The sequence below is a fragment of the Periplaneta americana genome, chromosome 6 (genome assembly GCF_040183065.1).
Source record: "Periplaneta americana isolate PAMFEO1 chromosome 6, P.americana_PAMFEO1_priV1, whole genome shotgun sequence".
Lineage (NCBI taxonomy): Eukaryota > Metazoa > Arthropoda > Insecta > Blattodea > Blattidae > Periplaneta > Periplaneta americana.
The window spans coordinates 155,349,610-155,371,081 of NC_091122.1; the positions used below are offsets into that span (position 1 = coordinate 155,349,610).

General features: G+C 33.6%; 1 protein-coding gene and 1 long non-coding RNA gene across 12 annotated transcripts in view; one reads left to right on the plus strand and one right to left on the minus strand.

Moving 5' to 3' along the window:
* The window catches only part of LOC138701955 (uncharacterized), a 920,371-nt gene that overhangs the window by 692,603 nt on the left and 206,296 nt on the right, over nt 1-21,472 (minus strand). The gene's annotated exons all lie outside the window — the stretch shown is intronic.
* Nucleotides 6,155-19,563, plus strand: LOC138701954 (uncharacterized). The gene is made up of 2 exons (XR_011332732.1): nt 6,155-6,289; nt 18,101-19,563. It is a non-coding gene; the product is annotated as an uncharacterized lncRNA (long non-coding RNA).

A 21,472-nucleotide genomic window follows, 5' to 3' on the forward strand; every position in this document is an offset into this window, starting at 1 on the left:
GCCCGCCATTGGTCCTATCCTGAGCAAAATTAATCCATTCTCTATCGTCATATCCCACCTCCCTCAAATCCATTTTAATATTATCTTCCCATCTACGTCTCGGCCTCCCTAAAGGTCTTTTCCCTCCGGCCTCCCAACTAACACTCTATATGCATTTCTGGATTCGCCCATACGTGCTACATGCCCTGCCCATCTCAAACGTCAGGATTTAATGTTCCTAATTATGTCAGGTGAAGAATCTAGGTAACTGATCAAAAGTCTGTTCCAATTCCTCATAGAAGCTATCCTTTATATGGTCGTCTTTCTCTTCTGTAGGGGCATGAGCATTTATAACTACGATATCGCACCATCTACCCTTAAGTACTAAATACGATACCCTATCACTGATAAATTCGACCTTTTTTACTGCTGATTTTATTCTTTTATGAATAAAGAATCCTGTTCCTAATTGGTGGTTATCGTTTCCTTCCCCATAATACAACAAGTAATCTCCTACTTGTGTTATGCCATTCCCATCCAACCTAACCTCCTGTACTCCCACAAAGTCTATTCTATATCTAGCTAGTTCTTTTGCTACTAATGTTACCCCTCCTGTTCTATATAGACTTGTAACATTCCAAGTACCAAATCTCAAAACCTTATTCCTTTGCTGTGGTCGTGCCAGAGAATCAGTCCCATTCCGTGGCTTATTTGAAGGATTCGTAACAAGCTGGTTTTTACGGTGAAGGGTTGTTAGCCCTTCGCCCAACCCCCAAGCTGGAGGACCACCCCTCATCGGCTGTCCGCGACTGCTTATTCAATATATTCACAGCTACCCTCCATATCTGGAGACCGTCTCCTCGATCCGCAACCTGAGGACGCGCCATGCCGTGGTGATAGGGACCCACAATACATGGGCACAAGCCACTACTACTATTTAATTTGATTTAATTGTATTGTTTCAATTTGTTCAAAGACAACGTGGACAAGCGTGATGAACAGGGAAAGGATTTATATGTAAATACATATTTACTTATAAAGCTAATATAATTTATATTTTGCATTATCTTTATGTTTCACAATGTGTAGGGTTGAAAAATCCTACTTTTATTTTCCATATTTTTCCATATTTTAGAGTTTAGTACATATTTTCGTTAATTTCCATATATTTTCCATATTTCATATAAAACAGTCCATATTATATTAGGTTTAACAATAAAACAAAACAAAATTCCATTAACTTTTAAAAATACATTTCAACAATAGAGATTTAAACACATGTTCAGTAATCCCTTTAACATCAGAGTTATTTGAAAATTAGCAGTCCTATCAACAATGGGAAAGTAAGTTACAAAACTGTATTAATTTAATTTAAAATTTTTAACAGACTTCAGTTAACAACAGTTAAATGCCAGTCAGAGTACACATAGGTTCAGTTTTGTAAATCATACTATAAAGACGGTAAATATGCCAAAAGTACGTCATTCAGTCAATTTAAAATCAAAACTAACAAGTTACATTTCAGAATTTAAAGAAGATGGTTTATCAACTGACAATAAAATATTATTTTGTAATTTGTGTCAGTGTGCAGTATCATCTACACAAAAGTTCCTGGTGCAACAACACATTACAACTAGTAAACATCAGGCCAACAAACAACTAAATTCCAAGCAGAGACAATTGTTTTTAACACAACCAACAACATCGAATGTAAGATCTGAGTTTAACATCGACCTGTGCCGTTCTCTCATCTCTGCTGATATTCCTCTCTACAAACTAAAGAATAAGGTCTTCAGGGAATTCCTTGAAAAATATACTCAACATACAATCCCGGATGAGTCAACACTTAGGAAGACGTATGCTCCATCCATCTACGATGAGACAATACAGAAGATAAGAGATGAAATTAAAGATAGTTCAATTTGGGTTTCCATTGATGAGACTCCCGACAAAGAAGGTAGACTTGTTGGTAATGTAGTTATCGGTTTGTTAAGTGAACAATATTCTGAACGAATTCTTTTACATTGTGATGTTCTAGAAAAGTGCAATAACAAAACTATAGTTAAACTGTTCAACGAAGCTATGGGTATCCTGTGGCCAAAGGGTATTATGTACGATAATGTGTTATTCTTTATTAGCGATGCTGCCCCTTATATGGTCAAAGCTGGACAAGCATTATCTGTTGTATATCCTAAATTGACTCATTTTACTTGTGTGGCGCATGCATTTCATCGTGTGGCAGAAGTGGTCAGAGACAATTTCCCTAAAGTAGATTTGTTGATTTCATCAGTGAAAAAAGTATTTCTCAAAGCTCCCAGTAGAGTTAACGTGTTGAAAGAAATGTACCCTGAAATTCCATTGCCACCAAAGCCAATTTTAACTAGATGGGGTACATGGCTAGAAGCAGTTGAATATTATGCCGAACATATAGACTCTATTAACAATGTTCTCCTTGCATTGGACTCTGAAGATGCAGTCTCAATTGATACTGCGAAAACAGTTACCTGTGACATAAGTGTGAAGAATGACTTAGCTCACATTCAGCATACATTTTCATGCATCATAAAAACGCTCAAAAGTCTCCAAAATAGGCACCTTTCACTATCTGAAAGTTTTGAAATTATAAATAGTACTGTGGAACAACTGAATCGTGGTAGAGGTAAAGTTGCAGATGCAGTAAGAGCTAAGGTGGACACTGTACTTTCAAAAAACCCTGGATATGAAGAACTACAAAAGGTTGTTGCTGTGATGAGTGGTGAATCAACAGTGAAGATTAACTTGGACTTATCCCCAGCAGACATTGTGAAATTGAATTATGTACCAGTTACTTCTTGTGACGTCGAACGCTCTTTTAGTCAGTATAAATCTATCCTCAGAGACAATAGAAGAAGATTCACTTTTCAGCACTTGAAAGAAATGTTTGTAACCTATTGTTATGGTAACAGACAATAAAAATTGTGTTTTGTTGAAACTACATTGGAAGATAAGGTACGTCCATTATATTTTTTGTTTAGTTTGATTAAAATGTACCAATATTTAACGTACATAGTCATTTTTTTATAATTTTAAGTCCATATTTAATTCCATATTTTGGTAAAAATCCATATTTAATTCCATATTTTGGTAAAAATAACTACATATATATTTACATATTTCATATATTTTTAGTCCATATAAATCCGTTCCCTGGTGATGAAAAATATAGTACAGGAAAGCTCAATTTTTTTAATCAGTGCTAAGTGTCCAGTATTTTTTTTTTTTATGTTTCTGAGAACCCTATTTATTAATCCTCAACCCTTCCTGAATAACATTTTATTAGCTACTATTTTTTTTTCTGTAACTGTAAGCTGTCACTAACACTAAATTTTTGCTTCTATTTTCGTAATAAAAAAGATAAAAATCATGTCAGCCCTACGTGCCAGCCGCCTTTACCCCCAAAGAAAATGTCCCTGGTGCTCATTTCTGTTAAAGGCTGGAAGAATTAGCTTAATGGAAAAATCCATGACCCCATCGGGAATAGAACCCGTCACCTTCCAGCTTGCAGCGTTACGCCCTAACCGCGACGCAACCGCTCGCCCCCAAATACTATACACCGTTTCCCAAATGTTGGCAACCTGTATTAACATCACCATACCTTCCCACTATGCTGTAAAATATGTTGTAGCAAATACCTTACTATAATAATACCGGACAGCTAGCAGTTTTACGAGTGAACGACGATGGTGCTGCTATCTACCTGCCGGGATGGAGATACTCGCGAAACGAGCTGTAATCAACTGCAATGTATATTGTTGCTGGGCTAGTTAATTTGTTAATAGTTTTATGAATTAGTACTAGTGTTAAAATGTCAAGATGTGTATGTGCTGTTTATAATTGTGACAATTGCAGCATTACAAATTGCTCCAAATCGTACTTTCGATTTCCGACAGTTCATAAAACGTAAGTCAACAACATTCTTTAGCAGGCCTAATTCCTTCGTCTTTCTGTTGATAGAAAAATACAAATCAGTTTTTTTTTTTATTTAGATCTAATAAATAAATAAATAGAAGTTAAAATGTATTGGATTTTAAGGTTTTATCAAATTAAGTTTTATTGTTGTCCACATGCCTTTACTAATAATTATTACAAGCATCAGATTACTATCAATTTTATCTTTGCAGTTGTCAGCAATGCGTATATAAAACATTACTGTAAATTCATTCCTAATATCAGATTGATTTTGTCTCGGTAAACCAAATAAAAAATATGTAACAATTAATTATGGAAAGTAATATGAAATATGCAATATTTCTCATAATATGCAGTTTTGATATAAGATAATAATTTTACGATAAATATTATTCAACATTTCTTAAGTGTTTCATATATAATTCCACATTAGTAACTGACGTTTTAAACAATAGTCCGAATCTCGCTATGTTAATATTTGTATATGTGGACGTAATTCCATCCCTCTCCGCTAGATGTCAGGCTCGCGATATTTCGCACTCACGCCAATGCTGCTAGTATACAGCTGTCCGGTATTATTATAGTAAAGTATTTGTGGTTGTAGTTCCAGCTCGATTATTTCATTATAATATGTCGGCCCAATCGTGTCAACTCTCGACAATAAAGGTCTAGTAATTAACAACATTCAAGGTCCTAGCCGTTCACACAAAATTAATGCGGTCATAACCTTTAACTACACGTTTTATATTAAGAAAACACTTAAATCATTCCATTATCAATTCAGACAGATATAGTAATATCACAGTCTACTATATAGGCACCGTGCAGGGTCTCAAAATCGTACTGGTGGCGCCGCGCAGTGTCTCAATTCCTAATTAACTACAGGCTCGCAGTCATGCACTAGTCATGTGTGATATAGAAATTACATGCGGCTTTCTGCCGATAAAAAGTTATAATATTAGTAAGAATGGGTTTATTGATCCATAGTGTTCTGCCCAATGGCAGGTCTTTCACTGCAAACCCAGCAATCTCCAATCTTTAATTATTTTATAGACTCAGTGGAAAGTTCAGTACTGCTAGAGGAGTGTAAAAATGTAACTACAAACTTCCTGAAGTTGTTTGGCATTTAAATCAGATTTCAGACCATTGAATGAGGGCGAACAGTCATATTACGAAAACATTGATCTTATATTATTATTTATTGTTGCTAATATTATACATAATATATATGTAAAGAACTCAGTAATTATGTACTTTTTTAAATTTAAATGATAAATTCCTGTCGTTGTTAACTTAATGGTTATTTATAAACATAATACTATATACATTATATTTTTTATATCAGACCTAGTATGTAATAATGTTATGATTACAAGCAGTGTAGCCTTATTTACTTTCGTCTGCCTACTGCATGGATCCACAATTAGCGTCGTTGCGCCTGAGTTTTCTGTTTTGGGAATGAATAAAAACAATATCGGTTGGTGTGTTCCTATAAGCATTACTACACTCAAGAACACAGCAATTTGCATTACCTTTCCGCTTTTTAGGATCATCCATATTTCTAATCATTTAACCTGAGATGTTAAGTATATTCATACGCTTCAAGCACAACTCTATCGCAGCTGTCCCGCAGTTAGTAACAACAATCGCCACCAGAGGAGCTTGCACGGTGCCTATACAGTCACGAAGCTTGAGTTTTGAGGGTGCTAGCAACAATAGACTGTGACGGTACTATTTTGCATTGCCTGTAATGAGGTGATATTAGCGATCCTAGTGGTGAGCAACTATCTAATGTTTGCATATTTACTACGTATTGAGCTTCGCGACTGTATATACTAGACTGTGGTAATATGTGTTTCATTTCTAAAATATGACATGGCTCTTCTCCACGTTTCAAAACCTAACTAATGAAGTGTAAGAAATATGAAATTATTATACTCAAAAAATCTTCAAAGTATTTCGATATTTTAAAACATTCACAAGTTTCACGTATTTAAACATATATGTTCAATTTATACACTAGATATCTATTCATTTCTTTTTATTTAATTCCTGTAAATTACCAGTCTTATACACGTCTCAGCCACAGATCACACACAACAGAACATGTAACATTTCCTTGTAGTTGAAAGCCTACTCCATAGATGGCAGATGCGTACGCTGGGGGCTATTACGATCATGGGTCTCTTTCGGTCAAGTTACTGCGCAATCAGTCTGCGCTGGCAGCCATAACCAAGTCAATATTCCGAGTGATCTCGTACGAAGAGCTTGTTATGATTCTAACGCAAAATTCTTCAATTTGCTTTATTTCGTAAGCTGTCAACCTTGATACCGGTATTTATTATTATTTACACTTTCGAAGGTATGTAACCACTTCCATGTACATATCACATAAGCCGTAACTTTAGCCGTTATAATGACACTAGCTTCCGATAAGAAGAAACATAACCTGTCTGTTATATATCTTTGACCCAGACAGGCGTAGATTTAAGAAGTCCACATGGTATGTTAACGCAAAGAAACATGAATGTAACAACTAATGATGTACGCATGAGTCATGGATAGAATATTATCACAATTTTATTTCATATCGTTTGTATAATGCAGTCCTAGCAATTTTGAAGCAAGATATTTGTTTGACAACAATAGGCTACTGTAATATACATGACCGCCTATATTGAAGGCCATAACAACCGTGCAACATGTGGCAACATTGTAACTCTACAGCTGAGAAGGCCTATATTGTATGTATTCTCCTGCAGCCTGAGTTTACTATTATGTAAACAAACGATAATCCTCCCACTGTTTTTACTATAAAATACATTATTTTGTGGAAAAGAAATACAAGGGCTTGGATAATAATATAAACAGCTCGAGTCAACTTACTAAAACAGAAGACTTCAGATTCGAAGAACTTCGTAATAAAAAATTGCAATTTATACAAACTAATTAATATGGTATTAAATACTGCAGGTTCGAAGACAATCATTAAAAAACACAAACATAATTCAGAGAGCTTCATTATATACAATACAGTTTATACAAACCAACCATTAAATATTAAAGGTTTAAGGGGAGAGGATAGTAATTTTTAAAACTTTTTTCTTATTTGGTGTAAAATATTAATTTTTTGTATGTAGAGAGCTCATGGCTATAGCAACTCAACAAAATATAAATATTTTGAATAAATTATTTGGGAGGCAGATTTGAAAAAAAAAAATGTACCCAATGCAGGATTTTACTAAACTCGATATATCTAAGCCATTTTTAAAGATAAATTCAAACACTATGTTACAATTTATTTGTAAAAGCACGCTCTACAAACTGTCTGTAACAGAAATTTGATATTAGTTCCTACATTTGTAAAATAAACAATTAAAATTTAGTAACATTTTTTTTATTTTCTTTCTTGCAAACAGAGAGACTTATTTTTAAAATGAAATCAATTAGGGAAATTCCGTTACAGAGAAAAGTTTCCCAGTAGTCTAGAGAATGTGTATTCTAAATTTCCTTCATATATCTTTAATAGTTCAAAAATTATATCGATTTTTGTCTGGCTATGTAGCGAAAAAAGTAAAGTTCCAGAAACAGCAATCAAAGGGGGTGTGATTTAATAATCCAGAGCGCAGGAACTTGAAAAATGGCGTCTCAACATCCAATAAGGGCACAGATACCCACACAATGTTATACAATGTATTCCACACACATCACAGAGTATTTTAAAGAAAAATTTGGTTTTGAAAAAAAAAATGAAGTTCCGGAAACAACAAACAAAAGGGCGGTGTCATTTAAAAATCCAGAGCGCAGGAAGTTTAAAAATGGCGTCTCAACAACTGATAAGGGACAAATACCCACAAAATATTATACAATGTATTCTACACATATCACAGAGTATTTTAAGGAAAAAAATTGTTTTTTGAAAATTTACTCATTTTTCACCAAAAAATACCATCCTCTTCCCTTAAATAACTTTATAATAAAAATCACAATTAAAAAAATTTATAATAAAAAAGGCAATTTATATCGGTACAAACTACCAATTTATACAAAGTAAACTTTAAATTATATAGGTTCAGAGAAGTTTATAATAAAAAAACAATTTATACAAACTAATCATTAAATACTACAGGTTCAAAGAACTTAATATTTAACAAAAAAAAAAAAAGTTCATACAAACTACTCAGCTTCAAAGAACGTGCTAATAAAACACACAATGCAAACTAATCAGTAAATAGTACAAGATCATAATTATTTAAAAGAATTGAATACCTCTGAAGAATCAATCAGAATTCAGCCATTCAAGAACAATTACAATAAAGTGAAAGTTTTATTTTCTTAGAATCCTGTTTGCTTCCAAAAAATTTACAGTTTCGTTGTTCACTGTAATTGTTCAATAAGCTGTTAACAGAAAATGTCTAATTTTGCTGTCATTTACTTTTTCAATATTGCAAGCACAGACAAAAGTTAGTATTTATTTCAATTCAGGGTTCTCTTTCACAGCTTTCAAACAGTTTCATGAATATCACTTCATGAGATGTCTTATTTCGTGAAGGGGGGGAACACTAATTCATACTTATTAACATTTGCATAATTGAAAATAAGATGTCGACGAACTCAATGGGACATAAAGTCCTCCTCGATTCACAACATTGCAGTATTTTTTATTATTTCTTCACTAGAAGTAAGAAAATAAATGAAAAAAAAATTAGAAATTTAATACTGTTGACACATTGCGAGTGGCATAACCACAGATATACCAACAAAAATCGTGGCTCATTCACAATTGCATACTTAAAACAACCACAAATTAGAATCATTGTAAAGTGGCACTTACGTTACATTCGGAATTTTTATTTACTTCATTAGCAAAAACGAGCAAAATTGAATTAAACCTTTTTGTTTCAAATATCTCAAATAACAAAACTTAAGAAAAATTTATTTTCCATCGTCTAGAAAAATAAATGAATATGACATGCAATTCCTTAGCTAAGTCCTTCCTGTACAATTACAACAGACCACTATTTCGGAATTATTTACATAAATTTAGTAGTCTAACCGTCAACAAATGGTATTAAAACAAAATGGGTTGCCTCATGGGAAATATTTACTGGTAGTTTAAAATTACATATTTAAAGGCTAGGAAAAACAGTTTCGTAATTTAGTATAACATTTTTTTCTAACATTCCCTAATCTTTTCTGACCCTTTTTCTTATCACAAAAAAATTTTACTTTTAATATTTTATTGCCAGAACTTCCTTCAAGAGCAAATAGGGAAATCAAGCACTCGTCATCATTCTACAAATTGAGCCAGTTATAGTGTGACACTATAACTGGCTCAATTTGTAGTAATAAATGTTAATTTCATCAGGGAAAGGAGGATATCTGAAACTATACTACACTGGTGAATCTGGTAATAATTTGGACATACTTCTTTTAAGGCTATTCTTGTCAGAAAGACAGACTATAATACCACATATTCATTTTTTTCACGTACTTAGTTCATTGTCTTTCAAATGTTTAATTGGCACTAATGACACTGTTTTTTTTGTAATTTCCGAGCTCCAAAGACATCCAAAATGCTTGTAGAATAAATAATTGCTTCAGATTTTGAATTTCTTGAACTGCTCATTAACATATCCACTTCACAGGCCTAATTAATTACCTTTAATTACCTTATTTACCTTATTTCATGTCTCTCTTGAAATAGGAATTTCTCTTATTGTGTAAGATATTGTGTTGCAAGTTTCACAAAATATACAGTACCGGTACATTATCATTTTTAGTAACAACTGAAACTCTAAATTCCGAGTGTTGTTAAACAGGGGTAATTAATTTAACTTAATTTTATATTTTACTGTTTATGTTTTAAAATTGAATATGTTACATATGTTTAATATAGGCCTATGTATCTGATGTTTGAAGTATTTAAGGGAACACGGATTTGCCTATCTAGACAATGTTAAATTATTTCCTACATAAGAAACTTTTTCTAAAAAGCTGTTGAAGCTAGACAGCTGAGTTTTATAGCTCATGAACCCGTAACTTCACATACTGTAAATTGTGAGCGAGGATTTAGTTGCATGAATCTTGTAAAAACTGGAATTAGAAACCGCCTTTTAGTAAAAATAGTTAGCACTCTGCTAACAATAAATCTTGAAGGGCCTACTAGTAAAGAATTTCAATGTTTAGAGTGCCCATAAAATAACGTACTTTAGTGTGATGTAAATTCAGCAGTGATTGATTCTAAACATACCTATGTCTAATGATTTGCTTACGTCATAAGCATATCTAGAGTGTGGTAAGATGGATTGAAAGTAATAAAATGCCAAGAAACAAATTACATAACTTTTTGTTCCTGCAAACCTTATTAATTTTATCTTCTTTGTACAATTATTCAGAATATTGCACAAGTTTTTCGCAATTTGCACAAATATAAATTCTCATTTGTACATTTTTGCGACAATTATTTATTTTCTAGCTTAAACTATGAAATAAACTCGCATGCATCAACACTTTGTTTGAAGAAAACGATGAACAACACAATTTTTATTTTGCCAAGTTTCAAGAATATAGCAGATATAGGCCTATAAATATCGAACTCAGCTGTGTCTTAAATTTGTAAGTAAATTATAAATTCAATATAATGTCCAGCATGCAAAGATATCACACGCGTAGATCTAGGGTTGGTTCGCATCATTTTCGGAATTTCCTTTACACCTATCTCATTTTTTTTTTTACGTGAAACCTTTAAATTCGACCTACAAATTGAGAATATATGTAACACTTTTGTGTAAGATCATGTAAGACTAAGTTCCTGAAGTTGATAATAGGGGCAGCACCATCGCTTTCTCCATTGAGTCAGCCGATTTATAGTTTCCTAATTAAATATGTAAAAATTTCATGTTCCTAGCATCAAAATTGTAAGAGTCTTTACACTTTGAACATGTGGAAATGTGCTGAAAGAAAAGTGAGAAAACAGCTTGTAAAGTATGCATGGAATTCAAATTCAAGAGAGCAGCCCTTTTATGACGTAATTTTCATGTTCCCAAACGCCACAGTGTACTGAAACATGCTCAACCTATGAATAAGAGATTGTCAATTCATTAAAAAAAAAAAAAAAAAAATTACTGAAAATGACCACAAATTCGCCCGTCTGGGTAGAGCACCTTAAGGGGTGAAAAATTAAGAAAACCGGTTTAAAAATTTATTGTGGCTCTCTATTTAGACCGAGCTCAAAAAGCTAATTAATTTATGTTCCCATGACTATTTTCAAGGTTTTGAGCTAATATGAATTTAAAAATTGTGAAAATTGTGACATAAGGAGCCTTTTTAGTAACGTCAATATAAAATACTAGAGGCGTCTCCTCAGGGCAGGCAGGGTAGGCTAAGCCTACCCCAAACACATTTGGAAAAACCTAAAAGTGGGTATTTATCAATAATAAAATCAAATTAATCAAAATATAATTTATCGAGTATTAAATTTATTAAGATAATTATATACTCTTGTCTAGCTTCTTAGAAATTCTTCAATTAACTATGAATGGGATTTTTTTTGGGTTAGTTGGACGTTGCTTACTACTGGCAGTTCGATTTATCCAACAAGAATACACTGGGCAGATCACAATGCGTCTGAAGGTAGGCAGTAGCGAAGTTAGCCGACCTTCCGCTTAACTCCAAATATGGCCCTGGAGTAAGCATTAAAAGAGGTCGCTATTTTAAATGCTTTCTTAGCGCATGCGTTCAATGCTTAAGCCAGCGCGTTTGAATTCTGCCTGCCCTAACGAGAACCCACGAGCATTATCGAACACCTACGATTTGCGAAATTTCTGTTTGAAAGTTTCACGAGTTGGAACGTAGCCTGTTACGAGTACAATAACAGTTTTTAAACAGTGTGTTTTAAAAGATGTGATTTTTTGCAAGTACCTACTGTGTATTAATGTTTAGTATATTTGGTTATTTATAGTTATTGCACAGTGATAAAAATATTATATTATGACTGATATAATACTGTAAGTGAACTGTTACGTTACGCTGTCCGTTTTCACGTCGTAATGACACTGAAAAGAGAAGTATTTTGGACAATGGACGACCCACTCCTGCATTAAGCTCTATTATTCATAAAGTCAGTGCTAAAGGTGCAAGAAATATTTAATCCTTCATAGTATGAAACACATAAATGGCTAACAGGAAGTGAAGTTAAAGCTAAGCTGTACTGTTAGCCATGTTTGTTATTGTCATCTAAAGAAGGTACTCGAAATCAGATCATATCTGTAACTCGGTAAATCTAAAGAGACTTGAAAAGAATTTCAATCCAATTTCGGAAATGTCTGAACAACAAGGGTTGCAAGACAACAATATAATAATAATGTAGAAAAAAACCGACAAATTATGAGACTGCTGATTGATGTAACAGTATTGTTATGTAAGCAAGAGTTAAGTTTTCGGGGGACATGATGAAAGTGAGCTCTCATTGAATGACAGGAATTATATAGAAATGTTCTGTAAATTTTGCCTACCCTGGACATTTGACTACGAGCCGCCACTGTAAAATACATTTAAAAATATCATTTCAAAACTATTAGCCGTAATGGCACAAAATTTTGTACAGATGATAATATTGTGGGCATGTTTACGTAGTTTAAAATTTTGGATGAAAATTGTAAAAGTTTTAAAACTCACAGAAGCGTCCCCTGCAGTACTCTAAACTTTATTTTTATAATCTAAGAAAAGATAATTAAGATAAAATAGGTATTGGAAGATACCATAACTTAAATTCTATCTCGAGGTTTTAACAACATTATTTATTAAACACGAATGTTTACAACTTTCTGCCATTTTTTATTGTTCTGAAGGCATGGCTCAGGATCTCGCAAAGGTAGAATGATTGAAGAATATTGAAGCAATTATGATAATAGTGAGGGGGAACGGGATAACCCCAAGAAAACCCCTCGCGCCTGCTTTGTCCATCACAAATTCCTTCACGACTCAGACGGCTAACGAACCCGGGCCGCCACGATGAAAGGCAGAGAGACTAGCAACTTAGCCACGAGCGATATATCTCGAGGTTTAGACAGTGAATATGTAGGTCAACTTCCACTTAGTATACACAAAGTGTACGTTCCGTCTATTTGTTTCTTTTCTGCAAGCTATCCGCGAAATTTTACTTTCCTACAACTCTGAATGGACATCCCACAGCGAATACTTCCTTGTAGTTTAACGCATGCTCAATAGATGGCATATACGTACGCTGGGGGCTATTACGATCATGGGTGTCTTTCGGTCAAACTACTGCGCAATCAGCCTGCGCATGCTGGCAGCCACGACGAAGTCAATATTCCGCGTGATCTCGTCAAGAGTGCTTGTATGCTTATATCTAACGTAAAAATCTTTAATTGGGTGCAACTGTCGACCTTGATATTTATCTTTATTTACAGTTCTGAAGGTATGTAACTGATTTCATGTACATTATCATTTAAGCTATTCATTTGTAGTCACTATAATATAACTGGCATCCTTCAAATCAGTGGTCGTCAGAACTCGCTGAAATGGGTAAAGGATAGTCAGAGCAACTAATATGCCCCGTCGTGCAGCAGCCACGGATGCACCATAGTGCAGTCTCTTATCCGGGGATAAGAGACGCTAGCCCGACGGTGCAATATGCTGATGACTGCTGCTTTAAACAAACATAACCTATATGCATTCTGCATTTTATCTTTCACCCAAATATACGTGGATTTGAGAGGGCTCTCTCTCTCTCTCTCCCCGTGTTCTTTTTTCTTACGTAGGCCTATATTAAAATTAGAGAAAATCGACTTACGAAAATATAAGTGCCTTCAAATGTATTATTGTACCATCTCAACATTACAAATATTACGCTAGATGGCAGTAGTGTGTTATGATTAGCTATTTTCTTGTTATCAGTTGGGCCAAATATCGAATCTTCATTGAACTCTGTGGTCGGTTACTAGTCAAGAAGGTTTTGTTGATTGAATTTCATTTTTATTAAAACAGTTGCATTCCACTTAAATTATCCGGATCCCAGTAATCAACGCCACTTGACAGATTATTTTCAATAAATATTAATATTAAACAATCTCTGATACGTGACTATCCATAATATCATACAGCAGAAGCTATAACATAACCTAAATAATATAAACAAGTGTAAGAAAAGTTTTAACTAGGGATGATGAAATAAACAAGAAAAGTTTTAATTAAGGACGATGAAATAAAAAATAAACATGAATAATTTTAAAAGGAACAATTATTGAAAGTACAATTTTTAAATTTGAATGTTTTACTGGTTGGTGGTTCAGTTGATGTTATATTGGATGTGTGCGTAAAAGAAGTTGAATTCGTTGATGTATACATGGTTTATTCCTCAACTTATTCAGGATTTCTGAATGGTGCTCTTCATTTATTTGTAAATAGAGTTTCAGGGAAGATGCACAGCTATGACCAGTGATTTTTGTTAATTCTTGTTCTTGAATGCCAATGCGAGTCATATTTGAAACTGCTGTGCATCGACTGGAGTGGTTTGTAATTTTCTGTTTTTTTTTTTTTTTTTTTTTTTTTTTTTTTTTTTTTTTTGACGTCCAGACCAGTGCAGTTTGAAATGTTGGCAAACAAAGAAACAAATGCTAGGGCAGTGATAAAAACAAACAAATGCTAGGGAAGCGATAAAATTAAACAAATGCTAGGGACGCGATAAAATTGTGCGATAAGCAGCCATGATTGATTGAAAGATGTCCTTTCATACCGTTTTATTGGTCGAAAGTAGTATGACGTAGTAAATGTGTAATAGTCATATTAAAATGGCTTAGAATCACATTTTGTATGATATTGTTTTTAAATAGTTTTGATCTTTATTTATAATGTGTATATATATTTATTTTTCTTATATTTCACCTACGCTCAATTTTTAATTTATGTCTCTCCACCTGAAGATGATTTTTAAAAAATCGAAAATATTTGTGGATATGTAACCTTGTGATGTGAAATAACAGAATTTTTTTTACTTCATTTCATTACTCTTCATTGTACTTTCATCTCATGTTTCTCCGAAATCAAATTATACTTTATTTTTAAATGTATCATTGTTCCGTATTCTCTCCGCAAATCATATTATATTTTATTTTTAAGTTAACCTCTGCTTTGTATTCTGGATCCTAGCGGTCAGCCGTAGATGTCGGTCAGATGTCCCAAATTGTGGAATTAGTAGTATTAATTGATAAGTTGTTGACTGAAATTATAAAACAATTTATTATTATATAGGCTATATTTCAACTTATCTCAAATCTTAAGCTCGATATGAATTTCAAAAATAGATTTCAGTGTTGATTATGATGATCGTCATTATTGTGATGGTGGTGAATGATGGGGATGGTGATAGTGGTAATAATGATGGTGGTAGTGTCTGTGGTGGTGGCAGTGATGATAAACTTTTGGTAAGTCCTAAATAGGGCTCACCAACAAGTACCCTTACGTTCACTACATTATTTTATGGTGTGAATAATTATAATAAAGTCAACAGGAATTTTCCCTATGGCATATAAAAGTCTTCCAATAACAGTGCCACTCTTTTAAAATGAAATAAATTGTATAAATGAAAGAGGTTTATTTATTTAATTACTATTATTTTGAAGCACACTTAATGCCTTAACGTATGGAAGACAACGTCAGTTAAATGGCAGCCGCGACTTCGTTGGATTGCACGTATATGGGTCTTCCAATTTTCAATAACGGACAAACATAAACCAGGCTCAATTTCACGAATAACGCACGTGATATTGTTCCTTAGGTCATTAACTGTTTCTGGCTTGTTGGCATAAACCCGTGACTTAACATAACCCCATAAGAAGTAATCCAGCGGCGTTAAATCACATGATCTCGTATGCCAGTTAACATCACCACCACGCGAAATGAACTCTGAACTTCTCTCTCAGAAGGTCGACTGTTTCGTGAGCAGTATGACACGTGGCGCCACCTTGCTGAAACCAGACGTTTCTAACATATCCATACTTTTCAATTGAGTTCCAAAATAATTCCTTATCATATCCCAGTATCTTACACACACCGTACATTTCACGTAATCCACAGAATGCTTGGCGAACGGATGGCTTTTTTTCTAATAATAAATTTTAATGATTTCTACGCGTTGTGGGATGGTGTAACCAGCGTATAGATAATTATACAGTATGGACACTTCGCGTCAGTAGAATTTGAGCGTGAGATTCTGCTTTCTCCCAGGATTTGGCACTGACATCACACCAGCTAGCAGTCGACACAGCGAAAATATAGCAAATACAATTAATACATCTAGGTACGTTATGTACTAAAATAAAATAAATTGGACCCATGAAATAATAAATCCGTCATTAACTGTAATGTATCGACTCTAGAGTGCCTTTATAATGAGAGTTGAGATGTTGACCCCAACAACAATTAAAATATTTAATGATTTGATAGCACTGAAAATGGAAAAACAAAACTCTTATGAGAAGTAAAACCATATACCTATATTATAATTATTATATACAAATATTAAACGAATTTGATACATAATTTTATAATGTATTATATTATTTTATAATATAATTTATTATATCTAAAATATAAAAAAAAATATTATTAGAACTAGTTTGTCACTGAGAAATAAGGAAAAGCTGTTAACTTGAATTTATTAGAAGCAAAGCGTTACTGGATTATGCAATAAGTTAGGCGATGTTTGGATCCTGTGTCTCAACTCTACTCTCAATTATTATCTTAGCGTGTGCTCGATTACACTAACCTCTAGCGCTTGAAAGTGGAACTAAACGCCGACACACAGAGAAACAAAACACAGGAAAATTCGTTCAGTGTCCATACTATATAATCCCTATTCGCTGGCGTAACGTTCCATGATTATTTGTCAACAACAACTGTAACCATGGAAACAAATGACTGCTATAACTTCATAAACACGGCAGCTGTTATAATTAAAAGCAAATACCTTACTATAATAATATCGGACAGCTGTATACTAGCAGAATTGGCGTGAGTGCGAAATATCGCGGACCTGACATCTAGCGGAGCGGGGTGGAATTACGTCCACATATACAAATATTAACATAGCGGGATTCTGACTATTGTTTAAAACGTGAGTTACTAATGTGGAGTAATATATGAAACACTAAAGAAATGTTGATTAATATTTAATGTAAAATTATTATCTTATATCAAAGCTGCATATTATGAGAAATATTGCATACTTCATATTACTTTCTGTAATTAATTGTTACATTTGTTTTCTTTGGTTTAGTGAGACAAAATCAATTCTGATATATTATTAGGAATGAATTTACAATAATGCTTTATATACGCATTGCTGACAACTGCAAAGATAAAATTGATAGTAATCTGATGCTTGTAATAATTAGTAAAGGCATGTGGACAACAATAAAACTTAATTTGATAAAACCTTAAAATTTCCGATACATTTTAACTTCTATTCATTTATTAGTTCTAGATAAAAAAAAATTGTATTTTTCTATCAACACAAAGACGAAGGAATTAGGCCTTCTAAAGAATGTTGTTGACTCACGTTTTATTATGATCCCTCGGAAATCGAAAATACGATTTGGAGCAATTTGTAGTGCTGTGATTTTGTATCATTAGGGGAGAGTCTGGTAGTATCGGACATCGGGTAATATCGGACAGTGCGTTTCTTTCCTCTACCACCATATGGTAGTACCTGAATGACATGGTTACGTTTCTCTATGCGACATCACAGAAACGTAACCATGTCAATCAGGTACTATCATCGTGTGGTAGATGAAAGAAACTCACTGTCCGATATTACCCGATGTCCGATACTACCCGACTCTCCCCTATTATTAACAGCACATTATACACCCTGACATTTTAACACAGCACTAATTAATAAAATTAACTAGCCCAGCAACAATATACCGTACATTGCAGTTGATTACAGCTTGTTTCACGAGTATCACCACACCGGCCGCCTAGGTAGCAGCACCAGCGTCGTTCGCACGTAAAATTTCTAGCTGTCCGGTATTATTATAGTAAGGTAGACTATTTGTTAAAAGTAGGACACTCTTATTGGAAGACCCTTTTACATTTTGTGGAAATTTGTTTCTTGTTTTAAATACAAATATTTTTCTTTTCATTTCAGATGGTCAGAAATTACACGAGAAGAGGCTTTTATAGACGATGGTCAGAAGATAATATGAAGCAAGCTATTCGTTCTGTAATTGAGCATAACAGAAGCCTTAGAAAGTCAGCAAAATTTTACGGAATCCCAAATTCTACCCTCCAGAAACGGATCGAGATCGCAAAAAGACTGGTAATGGAAGGACATACGAACGTACATGAAGAAACTATGGTAAACAAACCGGGTCATCCAACAATCTTCAGCAGTTCTGAAGAAAAAGAATTATGTCAGCGGCTTAAGCAACTGGCAAGAAATAGTCCAGATATCACTTCACTTCGTGTTCGCAAGGTGGCGCTCCAATTTGCGCAGCAACGAGGAATCAGACATCCGTGGGGAAACAAAATTGCGGCAGGAAAAGACTGGTACATGGCGTTCATGAAGAGGAACGGAAACATCACTATGAAATCTCTCAAGAAATTGTCTAAGAATAACACAAGCGGTGTCAAGGCTGAGATTATGAACGAATTTTCAGATAACGTCACCAACGACAATTTCGACGAGTCCTCCACAGAATACTACATCATTAGTTCTGTATCCGAAACTCGGTCTACGAACTTATCACCAGTTTCAGAAAACTTATCGATTCAAGAAACACATGAGCGTCAGGATTTGCAATCTGAAAGTAAAAATGAAGAAATAGTTCCCGAAAATAAAGTGAAATTGGAAGAGATAGACATCTGTGATGCAGCGGCATCAAAAGAGGAAGATGGACGTTCTCTCGAAACAACTGAGGAATTGGCGTGTGGTTTCTGTGGACTAAAGTTCTCTGACGAAAGATCAATACGGAAAGGAGACTGGATTATATGTGTAAAATGCTCAATTTGGTATCACGAAGTCTGTGTAGGTGCAAAGGGTAAGACAGATTTTGTATGTGGGAAATGCTGGTAAATGTCGCACTGTAACTTCTTTGTTTGCAATCAGTGTGTTATTTTTGTTTTCACCTGCGAAAATTCATATTATATAAACTGAAAATTATTAGGGACCAAGAAATAAAATGCACTTTTTTTTTCAGAAATGTCTTTTTAAAAAGTTCATTTAGTTTGTCACTAAATTAAAGAGCATATTACAATGTATATAAAGTAAAAACAAATATCCAGGTCACAGAATTGTAATATGTTATAACTTTCTTCATAAACAAAAATTTAAGGCTTCAGAACCATAGTGGCCCAAACGCCATTTATTAAAAACGGAGAAAGCAAGGATTAAAGTTAAGTGAATATCATAGTTTAATGAAGATTGACATATCATTTAGTTTGAATGTGTATACTTTATATTACTTACTATATGTTTTCATTGAATTATGGTGATAACTTCATTTCAACCCTTGTTTTCTACGGTTTTAGTAAATGGCGCTTGGCCCACTATGTTTCTGAACCCTTCAATTAAAATGTCAATATTTACGAATAAAATTTAAATACTTTTCAGTATATTTTTTCATGTTGTAAACCACTGGTTCCCACCAACTACAACCTCTCCCTTTATTTCATCTATCATCTGCAGAGATAGGATTTATATGTAGGCCCTAATAAAAATTGCTAAATATGTACATATGAGCTACAATTTTTTTTTAAATATGGAGTAAAACTGGACTAAAATTTTATTTAAAGAATGTGAAAAATAATGTAGGCTAAATAATATCTGTATTGTATCAAATTCTATACTTACTAAAGATCTTTCATACTTACAAAAGATCGTAATTTTACAGATGATGACATATTTGATGGCATTTTAACTGCTTAACACTCCGAATGAACAAAATATAGTACATTATGCAACGAGCCTATAATGATAGTAATTAAGAAGCGAGTATGGATGTTTATGAAACGAGCGCAAGCGAGTTTCATAATTTTCATACGAGCTTCTTAATTACCATTATAGGAGAGTTTCATACGACTTTTTATGCTCGACCATATTTCTAACTTGAAATTATTCAGATGTATACATTTTATTTGTATCTGACAAGATCGGAAGTGACCTTGTTCTAGGTCGTGAATTGTGAGATGTGTGCAGACGCGAAAGTATTGATTTTTTCCGAGGAACAATAATGTCATTGACTTTGATGTAATCCCGTTAAACTTGGTATAACCTTGATTATTGAATTCGACATTGAAAAACGAGATGACAAATTGAATTTATTTGAATATTACTTACAATTAACGATAATTATTATAGTCACAAAACATAACCTTCTGCGACAGTAATGGATTTCCAGCCTCCGTGACTTTTCGCTAATTCTCTTTCGATTGCATATCCGAGAATAATCGATACTTGCGGTTTTATAACGGTACAAAGCTGACTTGTCATTGGCTGAACACCTGTAAGGTGAGTTGTCATTGGCTGAAAACACCTGTACTTTAGCGAGTAGGTGTACTTTAATGACATGCATTAAAGGACTGCTACCAGGTGTATAATTACTACATTTGGACATGGTCGAGCATAAATATACAAACCACACTGAAAACATATTCAAAGCTCATACACGATTATTGATGGTTCGTGAACCAGCCTACAGAGCAGAACATGTTAAGCTAAACTCTTAAACCTGAACACCCCTCTATCAATGGTAGATGGACTTTACCAGGCGACAATCATAGATCGATTGTTGCAGCTAAACTTCTGTATTGTATTTATTTACATTCCATGGTATTCGTACATCGCTTCACAGCTAGATTATGGAACATGTCAAAAGAATCGTAATATTACTATACAAAGTCTTAATTATAGTCACAGTCTAGTTGAAATACAGAGTGATTCACGAGAATTTATCGTCACTTACGGAGTTTATTTCCGAAGACATTCTGAGCAAAAAATGTTATATAAACATGTGTCCTAATCTCAATATTTTCAGAATTACACTAATTTGAAGTTGTTTGTAAAATACCTTTTTTTTTGTTTTAAGAGTAAAAGAATATTACAGATAAAGAATGAACTATTCAGGAATATCGTTTCCTTAATTGGCTAGTATTCTGAAGCTAGAAATGTGTTGTAAATTCCATAGTTGCTTCGTACAATTTTTTTTTTCGATTTTTAACTACAAAGTCACATTTTTCTTACGAATTTATCACGAGTATTACAAATCACGCCTCTTTTGTAAATTCTTTAAGGCTGTACATTAGGATGCATAATTAAACTGTAAAGATTCAAGTACATAAAGTCGTATGATTTGTAACAATTGCTATGATAAGTGCGTAAGAATGATGTCATTTTTAGTTAAAAAATTGAAGAACAAAATCTGTACAAAGCAATTAACACATTTTTAGCCTCAAAAACCTAGCCAATTAAAGAAATGACACTTCTGAATAATTCATTCTCTATTTTTACTATTCTTTTACA